General features: G+C 35.5%; 1 long non-coding RNA gene across 1 annotated transcript in view; it reads left to right on the top strand.

The window, feature by feature from the left end:
* Window positions 1-21303, top strand: part of LOC132597240 (uncharacterized) — a 41621-nt gene that overhangs the window by 6432 nt on the left and 13886 nt on the right. Inside the window, exon 2 of the long non-coding RNA XR_009563676.1 lies at window positions 17865-17946. This is a non-coding gene — a long non-coding RNA (uncharacterized lncRNA). The remainder of the gene's footprint in view (window positions 1-17864; window positions 17947-21303) is intronic.

Raw genomic sequence — 21303 nt, 5'->3', positions numbered from 1 at the left:
TCCTATGCAGTGAGAATTAAATTAACACTCAGTTTTAAAGAGGACTTAGGAATTCTACATGCATTTTGAATCCAAAATCCTTTTAACTGTCTTCTCATGGTTTCTAGTAACCCCTAAGCCCTACACATACAGGTCATCTCTTGCCTGCACGATTGCAATAGCTTTGTAACTGCTCTTCTTCCCTCTTATTACCTACTGTAGTCTCTACTATGTACAAAAGATAGGGCGTTCATTTAAAGTGCATATCAGGGCTTCCCTGGTGGCGCAGGGGTTGAGAGTCCGCCTGCCGATGCAGGGGACACGGGTTTGTGCCCCGGTCCAGGACGATCCCACATGCCGCCGAGCGGCTGGGCCCGTGAGCCATGGCCGCTGAGCCTGCGCGTCCGGAACCTGTGCTCCGCAACGGGAGAGGCCACAACAGTGAGAGGCCCGCGTACCGCAAAAAAAAAAAAAAAAAGAACCTAGTAGGCTGGACCCTAGTAGGCTGGACCCTAGTAGATTTTAATAAATATTTGTTGAATGAATAAGTGAATGAATGATTGAATAAAGAGATTCAGGTAGAAGGTCTGGGTATCCCAACCTATGTGAGACCAGTAATGAGTGTTCCCAGCACAATGGATGAGATCTCATCCTACATGATGAAATTGCTTGAGTAGATACAATAACATTGAGGGGCATAGCTTACATTTCTGCAACTCTCTTCATTAGATTGAGATAAAACAAGGAAATGAAGCTTATTTCTACCTCATCCTTGCATGCATTAAACTCAAAGCATCATCCATATACCAAACCCATTTCACTCATGGAAGACTTTTTCTGTGAAGGATAGTAGATAGTTTTGGCTCTGTGGACCATACAGTCTGTGTCACAACTTCTCAGCACTTCTGTTGAGGTGTGAAAGCAGCCACAGACAACACATAAACAAATGGGTGTGGCTGCGTTCCAATAACATGTTACTTATTAGAACAGGGGATCAGCCACATTCAGTGCACAGACAGTAGTTTGCTGGCCCCTGATGTAAAGTCTTTCCCCAATTTCTCCTCCCACCAAGTTATTGAGAGAATGCCCAAAGGACCATGGCTCTCTCACCTGATCTTTCAAGAAATGAAACAACTTGGGGAATGGCTTCCCAGAGTTGGCAGAACACTACTGAAGCAGTTTTTTTTCCTCTCTCCTTCTTTGCTCAATATCAGTCATTTCCTAACTTTAAACAGTCACTGCAGTAGCAATAACAATGATAAATGGTAATGTAAATGGTAAATGTCTAACAGTTGTCTCTCTGGGGGAGAAAAAAAGATGTTTACTTATTTCTGTAGTGTAAATTCTCCCACCATGGCCATTTTAAACTACCAATATGATGTCACTTAACCTTGAATTTGGAAAAAGCTGCACATAATAGTCTCCTGAATCAGTATGAGCTGGCTCCAGTGCACAGCGGGATACATATTTAAAAGCTGCAATAACTTTCCTCACCACCACTGCAAAATCTGTAGGACAGTGGTGGGCTTGATGGGTGCAAATGGCTGGATGATCTCTTGGAATGCCAATAAATAATGAAAAAGTATATAAATGTAATGCTGTATGTAAAGCCCTTAGATCGGTGTTTCGTTAAAATACATACTCAGTAAATGGTAGCTATTATCCTCTAGTTTAAGTTTTTATAAGCATTAAAATTAAATGTTTAGCTACAGACTCAATCCAATTTTAATGCCTTTGTGTTAATAAGGCCTCTTAACATGGAAACAACAAAGATAAAGGAATCTTATGTAGCTATTCATGATTCTGCCCAGCTCAAGGTTAAAATAGCAACAAAATACTCCAACCAGAATAAAAGAAGTCTCCACTTGACTGCAGATCTTCATAACACTTCACAAGGGTCAAGCTGTGTTATTTTCCTTCAGTGTTGAACAAAAAGCATCTTAGGAGCATAGTTCAATTATTGATTGTATAGTGGGTTCAATTTGACTGTAATTCTAACAAATATACTCCGATGAGTTCAAGACCAGGGCTGGGCCAACAAAAGCTAAAGTTTTCACTCAAGCTTTGAGGCAAATGCTCAGATTAAATTAGTAACATGGATGTCTTATAGTGTTGGGCTACTAACAATACTGCTCAGTACCAGTTAGACAATGCTAGTAGAATAACAGGCAAAATATTGACGACGGTTTGGATGACTAGACACCAAAATGGACATCAACCTAAAAGAAATTACTGAAAAAAAAATATAGACTCTGAAAGAGATGAATACACAGCTTAGGTTTAATCACTCAGTATTTAGGAGAAAAGGCTAATATATGCTGTTTTAAATACCATAAAAGTGCTTTTTAAATTATTTACCCTCTAGTATCCTTTGCTCATTCTCTTCAATCTATAAAGTTTTCTGTACTTGTATAAAAGATGTGACTTAGTGTTTGGTCTGTGAAATAAGATGAGAATGAGAGTATTCCTTTTAACCTTTTAGCTAATCTTAATCTTTTTCTCTGTGCTTCTATTAGCATGTAATTCAAATATATTGGTTTTGTGGTGGTTATCCTCCTCTAATTCTTGACGGCCCTTTGTTCTAGAAGACACAGTTTAACAATGGAATACCTCAAACCAAACCCTGGTCAGAAGCTCCCCAATCCCCAAATATTACTGAATGAGTTGTATTTTCTGTTTCAGTGAACTCTTCCATATGTATTTTTTGCTACATTTTCTTTTGGTTTTCTGCTCATTCTAAAATTAATGAAAATATATTTTAGGTAATCAGCTTTCTTTTAAAAAGAACTTCTATTATGGAAAATTCCAAAGCTATACAAATTAGAGAGAATAGCATAATGAACCTCTAAATGCTCATCCCCCATAGAGGTTCAACTATTCAATGATTTATTAGATGGGAGGGGGAAAATTGACATCTTTTTTCCAGCTGCATTGAGATACATTTAACATGCAACATTGTGTTGTATATGGTGAAATGATTATCACAATAAGGTTAGTTTAACACATCCATCACCTCACATAGTTACATAGTTACCGTTTTTTTGTGGGAAGAACATTTAAGATCTACTCCCAGCAGATTTCAGGTGTTCAATATAGTGTTGTCAACTACAGTCACCATGCTGTACATTACATCTCCAGAACTCATTCGTCTTATAACTGGCAATTTCTACCCTTTGATCATCATCACTCATTTCCCCAACTCCCCAGCTCCTGGCCACCATCAACCTACCATTTATTTCTATAGATTCGTTTTTTATTTCGATTCCATATATAAGCGAGATCATATAGTATTTGTCTTTCTCTATGTGACTTACTTCATTTTGCACAATGCCATCAAGGTTCACCCAGGCTGTCACAAATGACAGGATTCCTTATTTTTCATGGCTGAATAATATTCCACTATATTATATATACATATATATACACACACAAACATATACATACACACCACATGTCCTTTATCCATTTATCCATCAGTGGATACTTAGGTTGTTTCCATGTTTTGGCTATTTGTAAATAATGTTGCAATGAACATGGGGCTGCAGATATGTCTTTGAGATAATGATTTCACTTTCTTTGGATATACACCCAACTAGTCAACTTTTATCAATGTATGACCAATCTGGTTTCATCTGTACCCACCATTCACTCATTTCTAATTTCCTGGATTATTCTGAAACAAGCTCATCCATCATATAATATGCAGGCATTTATAAATATTTCAGTATGTGTCTCTGAAAGTAGAGCACTGCCTTTTTTAAAGCACAATATCACTATAACCCTACAAATATTTACAATAGTTCCCTAATATCATCAAATATCCCATAAGTGTACAAAGTTTCCTGATTGTCTCATTTTTTAAATGTTAATTTGTTTGAATGAGGATGCAGACATGGGCTACACATGGCATTTTGTTGACATATGTCCAAAGTCCCTTTCAATATATAGGTTCCTCTTCTTTTAGTTCTTTGCAAGTTATTTGTTGATGAAACAGAATCAGTTACCCTTTAGTGTCTTTCTCATTCTGGATTTTGCTGATTTAATCCCTGAAGTGTCATTAGTCATGTTCTTTTCTAATGGTGTTTCCTGTAAACCAAGTGCTTCACTGAAATGCTACATTCAGATTCTTTTCCTTTTTTTAGTAAGGTTTGTTTGCAAATGGTATTGTATACATCCCAACAGGAGGCACAGAGAAAACCTGTCTTTATTGTGACTAAGTGGGAGGAATTTTGTGATTTTCTGAGTATTAAATTATGGTTGCATCATCCAGGAATCAAATATTTCAAACTCATGTTAGAATTTAATATAACATTATTTTATGATATTTCAAAAAGAGCACCTTAATCTCCAGGGATTCCATCAACTGAGCAGGTTTGAGCACATTTACCTAGTGCATATCAAACTATGGATTATCCCACTTGTATGTCTGAAATTGGATTAAATTATGGAGAAATTCCAGGGAAAGTAGCCTTGAACAAACACAAGGTACATATGTAGACCTTCTCCAATATAAAATAATTCTAGTTCATTCTCAGAAAGGTATGAGGAATATTGCATTAGAACTAGACTTTTGTGGTAACCTTTAACTTTATAAGAACTTTAGAGAAGATCAGTATGGGCTAAATTACAGGGACAATTCAAAGCATCAGAACTGTCTTGTGGTGGAGCACGTGAACCATTCTAGCCTGCTCCAAGAAGATGGTACAACTCTGTCACAATCCTGAGGAGTGCAGAGTTGAGATAAAAATGTGAAGACATTATATGAAATGTTAATTGTCATTTAAAAACAGAAGTATGTGTGTATTCTTGGGAATACAAATAAAAGAATGTGATTGTTTATGGACTTTCAGAAATGTATGGCTTTTTGAATAGCCACCTCTAGGGTTGTCTTTTTGATTCCTCTTATGAAAAAAAACTGGAAAATTAGATGGAGTTAATTTATAGTTAGCTCATTATTGACAGTGCTTTAATCTCATATCCCTTGCCAGATATGAAGAGGATATATCTTTCCTTTATATATTTATTGGGGATAAGTTATAGCTAGTTTTCCATTGGTATGGATGCTTTGAGTTCAAAGCTATGCTATCACATATAAAATACTCCTATTTTTCAATAATACATCACTAAAATTAGACCCATATTCTATTTTGAAACTGGGAGAAAATCTTACTTAGACTCTGAGAACTGGATTACATGAATGAATTTTCTTCAAGTTCTAAGGTTCCCTGAATCTATTTTAATTCCATGTCAAGAATTGGAGAGATTTTTCCAAGAAGTTATATAAATTTACAAAATGAAATATGGGAGTCTATGACCCACTTCTTAAACTTCTATTCTTCCTACTGCTTTTGCCCCCAAAGTAAGAAAAGAGACATATTGCTTTGTTATATCATTGTTACCAATTTTTAAAAGAATTTTCTGTTTTAATTAAGATACTTAATCTAATATATAATTTTTAAATATTATTTCATATCATATCTTACTTGTCACAGTTAGGAACCTGGAGCAGGCTGAGCCTTTAGAAGAAAATGATGATGTTATTGTGAAAATAGGCAAGGATAGCCCGAGGCAACCCCAAACTTATAGGGTCTACAGAGCAATAGCAATAAGATATTCTGAGCTACGTTGGACCAGGGAGTATTACACTTCTCATATGGCAGGATTCTTATTATTTTATTTTATATTTCATAACATTATCAGGTCCATGAAATTAGCTCCCTTTAGTAAAGTGCTTTTGTGTTGCTTGTTCTGACAATGCTTTGTGCTGATCAGAATATTAACAGAAATGTGTGAAATGTAATATTCCTTATATCAAGGAACAAGTTAGTTTCTATTTGTTCAATAAAACCCATACTCTGTTTTACTCAAGAACCTAAAATTCAGTTGAGTGTAAAGAAATGGCAATTACTCATGAAACCTCAGGAGGCATTTTTCATGAGCGGTTGATGTGACATTTATTGGGATATTATAATGTGAAAAAATGTTTCATGAAATGCAAGTAAATATATTTTGCATTAAATTAAATTGTTGTTAAGTGTGTAGTTTATGTTCTTGTGTGACAGTTTTACATTTTGTTTATATTCACTTATGATTCATTTGAAAAAGCTTTTCTGGAGTTTGATTCATTTGCAACCAAATATCAGTTCTTATGGTACATCATTAAAATTCTGTATTGGTGATAGAAGTGTTTTTCAGAAAAAAAGATAATTTCCATTAATATTTAAAAGTAAGTATTCCTTAATTTATCCTGATAATGACAGAAACTTATATGGGAAGATTGAGTCAGCACTTTATAAATTTAAATGTTCTATCCTAGGGCATTCTTTTTTTTCTAGTATTTTTAAGCAAAACAAAATTAACAGATTTTGTAAGAGCCAAATTGAACAACTTGCCCTATTAAATATGTAATCTTGGTTCAATTAGTTGCTATTTTGAAGAACTATAGACCATAAAATGGCAGAATCTTAGAGTTTGAAGATATCTTAAAAATTATCCACCGTCCTCTGAGGCCAGAATCCCTTAATAATCCATCTGGCTTATAACACTCTACACTGGGAATTAATATATTCAAAGGTAGAGAGTTTACTGCTTTCATAAGCAGTTAATGATATCTTTGGATAGGTCTAATTTTTAGAAAGTTCTTTCGACATTGAGCCAAATATTTTCTAACAATATCAAATATGTCTACATGACAATACTTTGAAAATTTAAGGTCATTTTTCATGCCCCTCCTCTTCACAAATTTTTAATATGCTATAATCCATCTTCAAGGATCTCTGAAATCATTGTGTTATTGTTGTACATCTACGCAGAGTAAAGGGTATGGTCTTCCAGACTGTTATGATCTTCCAGTCTGCCCAAGATTTTATAGCTTAACTACAAGGAGTTAGGGGCCAACTACAAAGTTAAAGGGAAGAATCCACACAAGACCACCCTTTCTTCTGAAAGTTCAGGTTTCTCAAACCTACCTTCAGGTTTGATAATTCACTAGAGCAGCTCACAGAAATAAATATCTACTCTACTTACAGTTTCAGTTATTACAGGGACATGGTACTGATAATCAGCCAAAAGAAGAGCACACGCGGAGACTGGGAGGGTTCCACGTGGAAGCTTCCATTGTCCTTAGAATGTGTTTCCCTTCTAAGTAATGATGTGTGACAACACACATGATATATTGCCAACAGGAGAAGCTCATGTGAGCTTCAACGTCTAGTTTTTATTGGGGCTTTATTATATATGCATGATTGATTGATTGATTTACCAGATTGTCCAAAAGGTCCACCATGAATAATAGATACTCCTGACACTTGGGAATTTCCAAGGTTTCAGAGGTTATCTCCCAGGAGCCGGGTATAAAGGTCAGACCTCTCTTTAGGTAAGGCCATATCCTTATCATGCGGTATTATTTACTATTTTCTTGGAGAAAAGACTTCAGTTCCTTAATCTTACATAAAATATAGTTTTAGGGCTTCCCTGGTGGCGCAGTGGTTGAGAGTCCGCCTGCCGATGCAGGGGACATGGGTTCGTGCCCCGGTCCAGGAAGATCCCACATGCCGCGGAGCGGCTGGGCCCGTGGGCCATGGCCACTGAGCCTGAGCATCCGGAGCCTGTGCTCCACAACGGGAGAGGCCACAACAGTGAGAGGCCCGCGTACTGCAAAAAAAAAATATATATATATATATATATATATATATATATATATATAGTTTTAGGAGCTCAACATATCTTGGTTGCATTTCTCTAGATAATCTCTAATTTATTTATGTCTTCCTTGGGGTCTCAGAAACTTTGGGTAACACTGGTAACAAAATATATACCTCATATCACTCCAAAAGCCTCCAAAGGTCTCCAAACCCATCTCTCTATGTTGAAGTATTTGGTCCCTACTGTAAAGTGTGAAATAATACTTTGGACTTGAGGGTTCTGCAGACAGGAGAATCCTAACATTTAGCAGCCATTAGACCTTGTAAAAGTTATGTGTGCTTTCTGAGCTTCCATTTCTTCACAGATACAAAGTTAATAATAATAATTATCTATATATTAAGGGGACTAAATGAGATCACATGTAAAAATCTTTAATGTATCATAGGAGCTTAAGAACTATTAGTTCTCTTCTAGAAAAATTACTGTGTGGTGTGAATTTGTGTTTGAGAGGTATCTTATACAATGTTTGCCTACTACATATTTTATACTAGATATATGCATATATTATTAAAACAAAACAGAATTCATTCAATTCATCAAATATTTATCTAAGTCCAGCCGAGAAGTGTAAAGCTTTATGCTAGTGACAAAGAGAAAAAAAAGATAGTTTCTGCCTTCCTGGAGAGAGAACATTTTCATAAATATCTGATATAAGTAGATTGGCAAAGGTGTTGAATTAAGGGACATATCTCCTGCAATAATGGAAGTATTAGAGAGAAAGAAATTCTGATTGTAGTTATTGGAGAATGCGTCTCTAAGAAGGTGATATGTCATGGAAGGCCCAGAGCATTAGGAGGGCTTTGACAGCATTTTCTGGAATAGTGAATACCATTTTTCAGAATTTCTGAATAAAATTTACTTCGTAGAAAAGTGAATTTTATGCTCGCTTCAGCAGCACATATGCTAAAAAAGAGAAAAAAAGAAAAGTGAATTTTGAGGCAAGATGTAAATAAATTTATCATGAATATAGGGACAAAATATAAATAAAATAATCTTACATCAGAAATGAGTTCTCTAAAACAAGTGGCAATCTTAGAAAAAATTTAGCTGAAATCTTAATCTTTGTATTAAAAATGTTATTGATCTTTTTGGAATGTCAACAGATTGCTTCTGTACTTTGTACTTTTAAAACTCAGAAGACTTTACCCTATTTCTGAAATTCATTCTGAAATTTATTAAGTCAGTTTTTGAATTCAAGGAAAATGTAGATTTTACCTGAGGCAGGCAGTTTATTTGAGAACTGTGAGAGAGTTAAGCATCATCAAACAATTCATTCAGCAAATATTCACTCTATGTATTCTGTGTGCCAGGCACTGTTCCAGGTTCTGTGGAAAACTGACAATAAACAAGTAAGTACATAGAATGTCAGATGGTATAAGTAGCATCAAGAAAATTAAAGCCATGGAATGGGTGATAGTTTTGGAGAAGAGTGGAATTTGCTCTTTTATAAGTCAGGAAAGACCTTTTGACAGAGATCTGAGCAGAAACAGTGTGGAAGCAAGTCAAAGTGATCTCCTGGGGTGAGGGTTCCACGCAGAAAAACAGCAAGAACAAGGCGAGGTCAGAGCATGCGTGGAATTTCCCAGGAACAGCAAGGGCTCCAGCATGGCTGAGGAGAATGAGAGAGGGAGAAAGCAATGGAGGTGGCTATAACATCGGGCTTTGTAGACCATTGCAAAGACTCTGGATTTTACTACAAGTGCTATCTGCATAACCTGAACCATGCCTACCTCTTAAACCTTATATTCATTTCTTATCTTTGTATTCCCTACACCTGTGCTGTCCAATATGGTAGCCACTAACCACATGTAGCTACTGAGCATTTAGAATTTGGCCAGTTGAAATGGACAGTATGAAAAAAGTAAAATATCTCACGAATTTTTATATTGTTTAATAGGTTGAAATGAAAATATTTTGGATATATTGGCTTAAATAAAATAAAATAAACTTAATCTGTGTCTTTTAATTAACATTTTTATTTTGAGATAATTCTAGATTTCATGCAGTTGAAGAAACAATACAGAGAAATCCTGTGTTCCCTTTACTCACTTTTACCCAATGGTGACATCTTGCAAAGCTATTGTCACCATATCTATTGACAGTGATACATCTTATTCAGATGTCCCTAATTTTAATTGTATTTATGTGTGTGTGTGAGTTTAGTTCTATGCAATTTTATCACATTTGTAAATACATGTTTCCACCACCACATCGAGGTTCAGAACAGTTCCTTCATCTCAAAGATTCTTTGTGTTGTGCTTTCATAACCACAACTACCCCATTCCTGTGCTCCATTCCCCACCCCCCAGCCCTAACCTCTAGCAACCACTAGTTTGTTCTCCATTTCTGTAATTTTGGCGTGTCAAGAGTGTTAAGTAAATGGAATCCTACAAGATATTTATTTTGGGAATTGTTTTTATTCCCTTAGAATAATTATCTGAAGGTTGATCCAAATTGTTACATACATCAATAGTTCATCCCTCTTTATTGCCAAGTAGCATTCCATGGCATAGAGGTACCACACTTTGTTTAACTACTCACCCTTTGAGGCACGCTTAGATTGATTCTAGTCTTTGCTATTATAAATAAAGCTGCCATAAACATTCCTGTGAATGTTTTTGTGTTAATGTACGTTGTAATTTATCTAGGGTAAATGCTTGAGTCCATCAGTCATATGGTATTTACATATTTAGATTTATGAGAAGCTGTCAAATCATTTTCCCAGAGTACTGTACCAACCTCTTTTTACTTTTTGTTAACATGGCTGCTAGAAAATTATCATATGTATGTGGCTCACATTTCTGTTGAACAGTGCTGCTGTGGTTCATCCTATATGCATTTCTTTCTCTCTGGAGTGTGTTTTCATCATCCCTTCACAAATGCACATGAAATTCTATGGTATAGTAGTTAAGAGCAGAATCTAAGACCAGATGGTCTGTGTTTGTATTTTGCACCAAACCCTTACTGACTCTATGATTTAGGATATTTAGTACCTTTCTTTCCTCTGTTCATTTGTGAATGGGATGACTGTAGTAGTACTGATTTCATTGGGTTGGTGTAGGATTGAGTGCATTAACGCATGTGAAGTTATTTTCCAATGATACCCTTATGACCCGCCGTCCAAGAGCAGATTTAAATCCTAATATAGACTTCCACTGCAGTCAACATCCTCATTAAAATTGTAACTATATGATTATTTCATATCTTTCTCCATTACTATAAGGGAAGTGGCACTGTCTGATTCAGTGCTGTATCCTCAGAGTTAGCATAGAACTAGCCAAGAGAGGGCAGTTAATGTAACATTGTCGAATAAATGAGTGAATGAATGAATGAATGAATGAATTTCCTTCAATGTAAACATTTAAGTAACTCATTTAAGTAACTCATGAGTTACTTAAAATATTTTATTTCATCTTAATATTTTTTAAAGTCATTATATTATTCATGTTTCTCTGATTGAGAAGACATGGTCTCTATTTTAAGTTATATGAATAGTTTTTTCATGTGGATCCTCTATATTGTAGAATAAAAACTGTTCTGGGGTAGTGATAGAATTCGATGGTAAACATATTAAGACTCATATGTATACTATAATACTCTTTGATTGGTAGTTTTGGTTAAATTGTTCAGTTTAAGTAATCATTCCATTGTTATGCTGGGATTCCCTGAAGGTTGATGGAATTCATGTTACTTAACTGCTTTCTTTGGCATTATGGGCCTTATGAACTGATTCCCCTGAAGCATCAGTAGATGACATTGAGGTAGAAGTCCCTCTTTACACTCCTGTAGATAATTTTATCTCAATATATCAATTATTTAAGGCCTTAAATAGGTAAGTTCCATGACATTCTTAGGAAAGTCAGAGAAAACCATGGCTTAACATAGATGATTTTCATTACCTGCTCTCTGTTTAACCCAAACTCTGTACTAACTACCAAGAGCACATGCTTTTTTCATACACACACACACACACACACACATTCACACACACTCACACAAATACAGTTTATCAGTGATCCACCTTTATCTTCTCACCTACCAAGGGAGGTTACTATAGTAGAATGAACACTGACTTATGGTCACTTTGATCTATGGTGAGTGAGGCTCTTGTTATTTAAAAGACCAATTAACATGTTTGAAAAGACCAATTGATGTGTTTCATCCTTCATTTCATTTGCTAAGTAATGGGGATATGATGAGATCTACCAAGATCTCATTGCAGTGATAATTAAATACAAGGGTCCATCTATAGATCATGGACATATACATACATGTATGTTTCCTCCGATTTTACCATCTGCCCTCAAAGACAGCTCTCATTAGACCAATGTCACACCTTAGCATGCTGAGTATCAGAAATGCACTTAACTTCACAGTTACATGATAAGGCTTTGCCATGAAATTATGATCCTTAACTCTAAACTAATCAGGAGAGAAATAAAATATCCCTTCTTCCCATCTAAATATTTGAGCTCAGATTTGTACTGAAGCATATCCAGGTGTAAAAGAAAGATTATGATGGTATTTGTTTCCTGGTTTAATGATTCTTGATGCTGAGATATAATTAACATATAACATCGTAAATATAAGTTTAAGGTGTACAACATGTTGATTTAATACATTTATATATTGCTATATGCTTTCCACCATAGCATTAGCTAACACCTCCAATGTGTCCCATGATCAGCATTTCTTTTTTGTGGTGAGAACATTTAAGATCTAGTTTCTTAAAAAAAAAAAAAAAAAAAAAAAGATCTAGTTTCTTAGCAACTTTGAAGTATATAATACAGTATTGTCAATATAACAACACAAGTAGTTATGATAATCATTCCTATTTTATACTTGGGCACACAGCCTAAGAGAGATTAAATTAGTGGCTCAAGGTCAGAGTGCTAGTAATTATTAAAGCTAGGATATGATTCTGTGTAATGTGAGGGTTCAAGCCTTTAACAGCAATGCATGTTGCCTTTTATTTCAATAATTTAAGTTGGTCATTTGGGTTAATAACAGAGAAAGTGATGCTCCCTTTGTTTTCATGTGCCTTATATTTTTCAACATATTTCATTTACATGCAGTGTGGTAAAATAAAATCAGGTTCTCTTTCTCCTATGCCTTTACATTTATCATGTTCCCATAGCCTTTATAAATAAAATAAAAAATAATAACAACAAGCCCTTGCCCAAAGTGAGTAAAAATTCTAGCTTCTCCCATCTTCTTATTGCAGCCCAAAGACTTTGACATCATAAATATCTATATGCCAACAATATTGAATTTTCATCATCAGGTAACTCCAGTGTTACAGACATGAAAGTGTAACACCATATCTTTTTACAATCACTCCTGCCACATTTTAATAGATCTATAGTTACCGTCTGGAATAATATTAAATGGATTATTTTTTCTCCTTAAAATATTAAATCCTTATTTAAAGTTGACCATTTGTTTACATAGTACACAGGAGTCTATGTTTGGAATTTGTTAGCCTTCTCTCTACTGTACATGTGCTCCACACAGCTATTTTTATGTGAAAATTGTTGCTTTATAGGACCACGTTGCCTCTATGTTGCTATTTTATTATTGCTATTCCCTTTAACTGAAATGCTCCTATTGTGTAACCAGGAAGAGTTCCTTCACCCGGGAACATTTGCTTCAAATAATATAGAAATGTTTGTTTGTTTGTTTGTTTCTTTCTTTATTATTGTCATTTTCCTAAAATATCAACTTTGACTAATAATTATATACAGGCTTTGTTCTTATCTGGGTGTCAACAGTAATTGGAATCCATATCCATATCCTACCTTGCAATCATGCTGCAAAAGGCCCAATAAATTCCCGCTGAGCGTGTTACTTGTTAAATTTAGTGCATTACTTTCAGGGTAATGAATAAAAGCAGTGGGCCGTTACCTTCTGGCTGGCTGAGGAAGGCTGGAACAGCCAGACTCCCCTGAGGCTTTGAGCCAGCTTAAAACGGTGACAGGCAGAATCAAGGGAGTCCCAGAGCATCACAGTTCAGTTTGTCTCCCTTAATTTCCTCTTCTGTAGAGACTCAGAAGGCTGTAGGAAGGTGAGGTCGTCTTAGCCGTTAATTCACCACACGTTCCTAAGATGCTGCATGCTCTGATTTCATTAAAAAGAAAATACAGTTTATATAGTTACCTTTTTACCTTCAGCAGAGAGATGAAAATACCATTGAACATATATTAGTAGCTACGCCTCCATGCAGTTTACTTTGTGTATCTACATATGTCTTCTGTGTATTCATTTTTGTATGTTAAATATGTCCATAGGTTTTTTGTTTTGTTTTGTTTTTTTGCGGTACGCGGACCTCTCACTGTTGTGGCCTCTCCCGTTGCGGAGAACAGGCTCCGGATGCGCAGGCTCAGCGGCCATGGCTCACGGGCCCAGCCGCTCCGCAGCATGTGGGATCATCCTGGACCTGGGCACGAACCTGTGTCCCCTGCATCAGCAGGAGGACTCTCAACCACTGCACCACCAGGGAAGCCCGCCCATAGGTATTTTAATATGAGTGAATAACCAATTAAGCAAGCTCCATAGAGATAATGTACTTATTTCCATCTCATATTTATTGAACATACATAAGCAGGTACTGAAAAAATGACTACCACATTCTTAAGCCAACATGTAGCTCTTTCTTAATAGATATATTCTTCATATGAAAAAATTCTTTCTTAAACTATAATATCATAAAATTTAACATATACTGTAAATGCACAGATGCAAGGATGTTAGAGCAATGTGCTCTATGTTCTCAGTAAACTTTTCTTTTTTAATAACTGAAAGCCAGTCTTCATTCTTCCAGCAAATAATTGTTATACACTATGTTTTATGCCAAAGCCAGGTGACTCCGTTAGTCTTTTGAATTATTCTGAATGTTAATATCCATCTAGAAACAACTAAATTCTCAAAGAAAGGAGGAAAAAATAATTTGTATGAAATGACTACTTATATTATTCTTGAATGTCTTGGAAATTTTAGTGTAAGTGTCCTTTGCTATCCATGGTAGACATCTGGTTCCAAATAACATGGTGTATCTCATTAGAGAGATATTAGATCTAATTATGCAACATATAAGTGAGATCATTACAGCAACATTATCTCAGTGAGGGAAGTAAGCACATGTGAAACCTAACACTCTGCTGCTTGAAAGAATTTTTGAAAGCAAATTTAAGGAATTAATGTACATTAAGAGATGTTGAAAACCAGTCATGAATCTTTGACATGTAATGGAAAAATATAATAGAATGATAGGTACCCCGATTAATTCTCCTGGAGATAAAAACAAATATCTTGGGCAAATACTATACTTTAATACAAATTATTTTCTAAACAAGATAAAACGAAAAGGTGGTAGAGGAGATATAGCTTTTGTTATTTTGTTTATTCTATTGCCTTTTTTTTTTTTACACTTCTACTGTTTTAGAGATCCTCAAACTTTGGAGTGTAACAGAATCACAGAGAAGGAGTGTTAAAACAGACTTTGGCCCCGTCCTCAGAGTTTCTGATTCAGTTTGGCTGGGCGGAGTCTGAGAATTTGCATTTCTAAAATTCCCAAGGATGCCGATGCTGCTCGTCCAGGGGTCCCATTTGAGAACCACTGGACTATATGAAAATCACTATAGAAGGCATTTAATTCACATTATCTTCTTGATTATTTTTCAGTAAGATGAGAGTCCAAGGATCTTATACTCTGCTCAATATTTTTCAATCAAGCTGTATATCTTGGGAAATACAGACTCTATTACAAAGAAAACATTCTTAAAATATAATTAAGGCTGCTGTCTGACAAGTGCATTGGGCATATTTTTAAAATAAATTTATATATTTATTTATTTTTGGCTGCATTGGGTCTTCATTGCTGCGTGCAGGCTTTCTTTTTAGTTTCAGTGAGTGGGGGCTACTCTTCGTTGTGGTGTGCAGGCTTCTCATTACAGTGGCTTCTTTGGTTGCAGAGCACGGGCTCTAGGCGCGCAGGCTTCAGTAGTTGTGGCTCGTGGGCTTCCGTACTTGTGTCTCATGGGCTCTAGAGCGCAGGCTCAGTAGTTGTGGAGCTCAGGCTTAGTTGCTCCGCGGCATGTGGGATCTTCCCAGACCAGGGCTCGAACCTGTGTCCCCTGCTTTGATAGGTGGATTCTCAACCACTGTGCCACCAGGGAAGCGCTAACAACATATTTCTAAACAATGACACAATCAAAAACATGAATAGATATTACCTAGCAGTGAATAGACCAAAAATAATGAGAAGTTATAGCTCCATGAAGCTAATTTAACTCACTCTTATCTGTAGATGTTTTCACTTTCCTAAGATATTGGAGTATGTTAACTATTAAATTGATCAATTCTAATGTACAGCATGGTGACTATAGTTAATAATACTGTGTCATATACTTGATTTACTAAGAGTGTAGATCTTAACTGTTCTCATTACACACAAAAAAACTGGTAAGTATATGAGGTGATAAATGTGTTAATTAACCTGATAGTTATAATTTCTCAAGGTATATGTATATCAAATCATCACATTGTACACTTTACATATTTACAGTTTTATTTGTCAATTATACCTCAATGAAGCTGGAAGAAAAAATAACAAATAAATTGATTGATGCTGTCAAACAAATTTTAAATTTAAAAAAGTAACAATAAAATAAAAATTGTCATCATATATAAAACAGCTAATTGGCTCTTTCCCTTGTAAAGTAGTGCTAACTATAGCTTGAACAGTTCTGCTAAAATATTACCTAACAATGTGTTTAGGAAGATGTGTATATAAAATACCACCAAAAGTTTGCATGGATTTTGTTTCTATTTGTTTGTTTTTTCTGTTTCTTATCTCAAGTCAAGCATTATATTAGTTATGGTAACAATGTTCAAAAGACATTTCCAGAGGGACTATTTCCTTGACGCTACTCAGGCAGCCTTCAAAATAAAATAATCTGGTCCATATTCTGAGCTCAAATATCTGAGCTTTATAAAATTAGGAAACATCTATGTGGTAATCTGCCTAAAAATAAAGGAAAAGATTGTAGGACCTCAATGTCAGGGCAGTAACTTCGTTGTTTTTTTTTGTTTGTTTGTTTGTTTTGTGGAATAGAGCCCAAAGCAAATTTTGAAACAAAACTCTTAATTTTTAAAAAGTGGGTTATAGTCTGTTTTTCCATGTTGGCTTTAACTGAGCTGTCTGATCAACTCTGAGGAACACTTTTGTTGTCTCCCCTCTTACCCCAAAATGCAGCTGGACTCTCCCTTCATCTGCATGTTAAAAATGATGTAACAGTTATTATTGCAATGATACAAGTGGGTTTTTTTTTTTTTTTTTTTTACCATTTTGATGTGATTATCCTATTCCAGAACAAAGTTCTGTCTCCCAGTATCACTTTTTTTTTTTTTTTTCGGTACGCGGGACTCTCACTGTTGTGGCCTCTCCCGTTGCGGAGCACAGGCTCCGGACGCGCAGGCTCAGCGGCCATGGCTCACGGGCCCAGCCGCTCCATGGCATGTGGGATCTTCCTGGACCGGGGCACGAACCTGTGTCCCCTGCATCGGCAGGGGGACTCTCAACCACTGCGCCACCAGGGAAGCCCCCCAGTATCACTTTTAAGTGTCCAAAAAACTTGGGTTGTGTTATATCCACAGGCAAAACTGGACTGAGTGTTCAGATTCCATTAAGTCTCCTATATTCTTATTCTTGGTTGCATTCTGTAGTCACATGAGAAGCTTTAGAAAATACTGACAGCTGGGTCTCAACCAAAGTGATTTGGATTTAATTGATCTGGTGAGTAGCTAGGTCATTAAGATCTTTTAAGAATCTCCCCATGTTATTACAATGTGTAGCCAAGTTTGAGACCAATGTTTACTTACAGGTGAATCCATTAAAAGGGCTAATGACAATGAAGTTAGTGTAGGCACCTCACATTCCAAGGGTCTGAGCACAGGGGAAATAGTAAAGTGTTCATCCCATTTGTATGGATTTTTGTGTTGCCTGTGTTTTTGACCATGGCAGAGATGGGGTTATCAAGGTGGAATCCACTCTATGGAATTACCATAATCTTGGTGGTAACATGTTTCTGGTAACATGCACTTACAGAAGCAATGTTTATTATGTGGGTTTAAATTTTACTTGGTTGGGTTCTTATCTTCTCTCTCCTGTTCTACTGTGTTAGTTCCTTAAACAGAATTCCTGAGAGCACATGATGTTCCAGTCGTTGTGCAGGGATAAGAATATAGCAGTGAAGGAATATAAAGGTAAGATTATACAATTGTTGGTAATATGCTTTTCAGAAAACTGAGTGAAAATGTGAAAACCATTGGCAGAATAAAGTACTTAAATGTTTTTTCAAATTAAACAACAACGAGTTGGTATTAAAATATAGATTATATTGACAAAAATTAAAAAGATAAATGTGGACATGGGAGTGGAAGGAAGAGTGGGAGGATTATAAAAGGGAACATGTAGCAAGATTTTCATCTTAGCAGGGAGTAGCCAACTATTTTGCTTCATTCTTGGCTTTGATAATGACACAAGTATAAGGTATAAAGAATGTATGTGGGCATTTTAAGGGAAATATAAAATAATGTAAAATATAAACATGATGTGTAACTACCAAATCACTACAGACGAATTGCATCATTTATTTTTTTTTAAAGATTTTTTTGATGTGGACCATTTTAAAGTCTTTATTGAATTTGTTACAATGTTTTTTTCTGTTTTTTGTTTTGGTCTTTTGGTGGCGAGGCATGTGGAATCTTAGCTCCCTGACCAGGGATTGAACACGCACCCCTTACATTGGAAGGGGAAGTCTTAACCACTGGACTGCCAGGGAAGTCCCAAATTGCATCATTTAAATAACTAAAATTAAGGAAATAAAAGGGAAAGTTAATAACTGATATCTATAAATACCTCTACCCTACAAACAGAAACTACACTATTTTTTTCAAGCATTTGTGCTTTATTTACCAAAATAGGTCAGTATTATTCAAGAACAAATAAATGATAAAGAAGAGAAATTGAAGAAATAACATATGGTCACAATTATACAGTGCTAAAGGATAAAACTACCCTCCCAAATACAAAAAACAAACAATAAAACAAAAACAACATTAAATAAACACACCATTTGCCTAAGTAACTGTTGGGACAAATTGAAAAATAAAATCGTAGCTGTAGACATTAGAGATCTACTAACATTATAGCACAATGTTTCAACAGAGGTGTATTACCAAAGCTGTTCTAAGTGACAGATTCATAAGCTTTAGCCTTTCTATATTAAAAATAAATGTAAATGAATCAAATATTTACCTAAAGAACTTAAGTAGACTGCAATAAACCAAAGAGAAAAAGGTTAGGAACAGAAGCAACACAAATATAATTGAATTAGAGAAATGTAAAATCAACAACTGAATTAGAACTAAATCTATTTTTCTAAGGAAAAATCCATTTAATTTTATGCAAAGAGTAAAGAGAAAAAATAATAAATTAGAAATGAGAAAGAGAATACAAAAATAGGAAATGAAAAAAAATGTAGAGGGTAATCTTGTTCAAGAAGGTAGTTGTAATTTTCTTGATGAAATACTAGCAAATATAATTTTCACAGAGTATTAAAATAATACCCAATAATCCATCAATACTTCCATTTACCTTACCATATATAGATGATTTAATGACTAATTTATAATATTGGTCATATAACAACAGTATGTTGCTCCATATATTCAAGTTTTCTTATAGGACCCATAAATACATTCTAAGTGTATTTCTTACAACTGTATATTTTTGTGCAAATTTGAATCAGAATTTTTTCCATTATATTTTCACCTGGTTATCGCTGGACTAGAAGAGTCACAAAATTCCATACACACAACAATTTGGATGTAAAGAGAAAATATAGCACCCATAATCTAATCTTTCTCTCAAATAAACATCCAAAATTTGTCAGTAAAACAAAGTGCTCAGTCTCTTTAAATCTACTTTGATCTGCTATGTTAGAAAATGCTCAGTCTCTCAGTAATGTATTTCCCCCTCCCCAGGATTTCTTCCTAAATGCCGCTTGGGAATTGCAAGCCCATTAAAGTTCTAGTTCTGCTACTTAGCAGAATATGGATTCCAGTTTCAGCTCAGATAAAGGGACATATTAAAAAAAGTCAACATTTTTTATCAATATCATTAAATTTTGTGGAGGGTTTTTGAAACTTCTTTATTTATATACTTTTGCTTCATTTTATGTAATTTTTATAAAATACCTCTTTTTAATTTTTTTACTTTTAGCAGATATGATACATCTTTGAGAAATATCAATAATTACTAGAGACCTGCATTTTACTCTCTACTGCATTTTCTTTTCCTATCATCACTCCTTGGATTTCAGCATTACTGGCCTTGGGACAGCCTCTTCCCCACAAACACTGTCCCCTACCCCCACTCCCAATTGTTGTGGCTCATCCTGTTTATTGATGTGGTGATGGCAGAGCTGACTTACAAGATCTTTGTAGACTGGACATTAGGACACAGGCCTGTACCATGAGAGCAGCAAAGTGGTATCTCAAGCCTCATTCACAAAGGTGGATCTAGTCCAGGTCCTTCCCGATTTCATACTCATTTACAACTCACTTTTCTTATTGTAACAGCCCATGTCCTATAACAGACAACAAGAACCATTAGCAAGCATTAAGAGTGACACATTTCCACTGTTTGTCTTCCAGGATCTCATTCTGTGAACTTTACATAGACTGGGATACCTAGCACTTGTGAACTTACACTTGAAGAGGATCAGTCTATATCATCATTTCTCCAATTTCTTAGCACCAAGTATTTTTTTCATTCACAAATGCCCAACCTGGGACATCTAATAGAAACTGATATGTCAAAGATGAAATGAGTATCATAGAGGAAAGTAAAGAAGGCCAACTCTAAATATATTTAATCATAAAAATAATTTAGAAAAAAGTCTAAAATAAATGGGAATGTAAGTATTTCACACCAGTGAGGGTAGGTGTGAAATACCAATTCAAAGCACACTTTCACCCTTGAGGCAAGCTGTAATTTCTCCTTTAATTGGGAACTTACTATATATCAGGCGTTGTGCTTAAGAAATTTGCGTATGTAATCACATTTAATCTTTCCAATGCCCATGTCAGGTAGGCTCTATTATTATCCTTCATTTTTTAGATAAAGGGAGATAAAATTTGGAGAGATTAAGAAATTGGTCCTCCACAATACAGATAATAAACAACAGAATCTTGATTCGGACTCTAATTTTGTACCTGATTTTACGTTCTTAAGCACAATGTTGTAATGTTGTTATGAGCTACTTTTACTGATTGCAAAGGATTGAACTCCAACTTATAGTTTATAAAAAAGTAGAAATCATAGAAAGGAGCCTGAGGGGTTTCATAGAACCAAAGACAGGAATGAAGCTGGGCCTCAAGAACATCAGAAACCAGGCCGTAAACACTGTCCAAACTTGGTTTCCACCCACCTCTACTCTCACTGCATCACCCTATCCCATCAACCCCTACTTGCTCCCTCCCTGGCTCCTCCCCCTACCATCTACCCACCCCTCGCCTCTCACTGGCTTACTGTCTTTGGTTCATAGTGAGGAGAGA

The sequence above is a fragment of the Globicephala melas genome, chromosome 4 (assembly GCF_963455315.2).
Source record: "Globicephala melas chromosome 4, mGloMel1.2, whole genome shotgun sequence".
NCBI lineage: Eukaryota > Metazoa > Chordata > Mammalia > Artiodactyla > Delphinidae > Globicephala > Globicephala melas.
The sequence above is the reverse complement of the archived record's forward strand: the minus strand, read 5'-3'. Positions and strand labels throughout refer to the sequence as shown.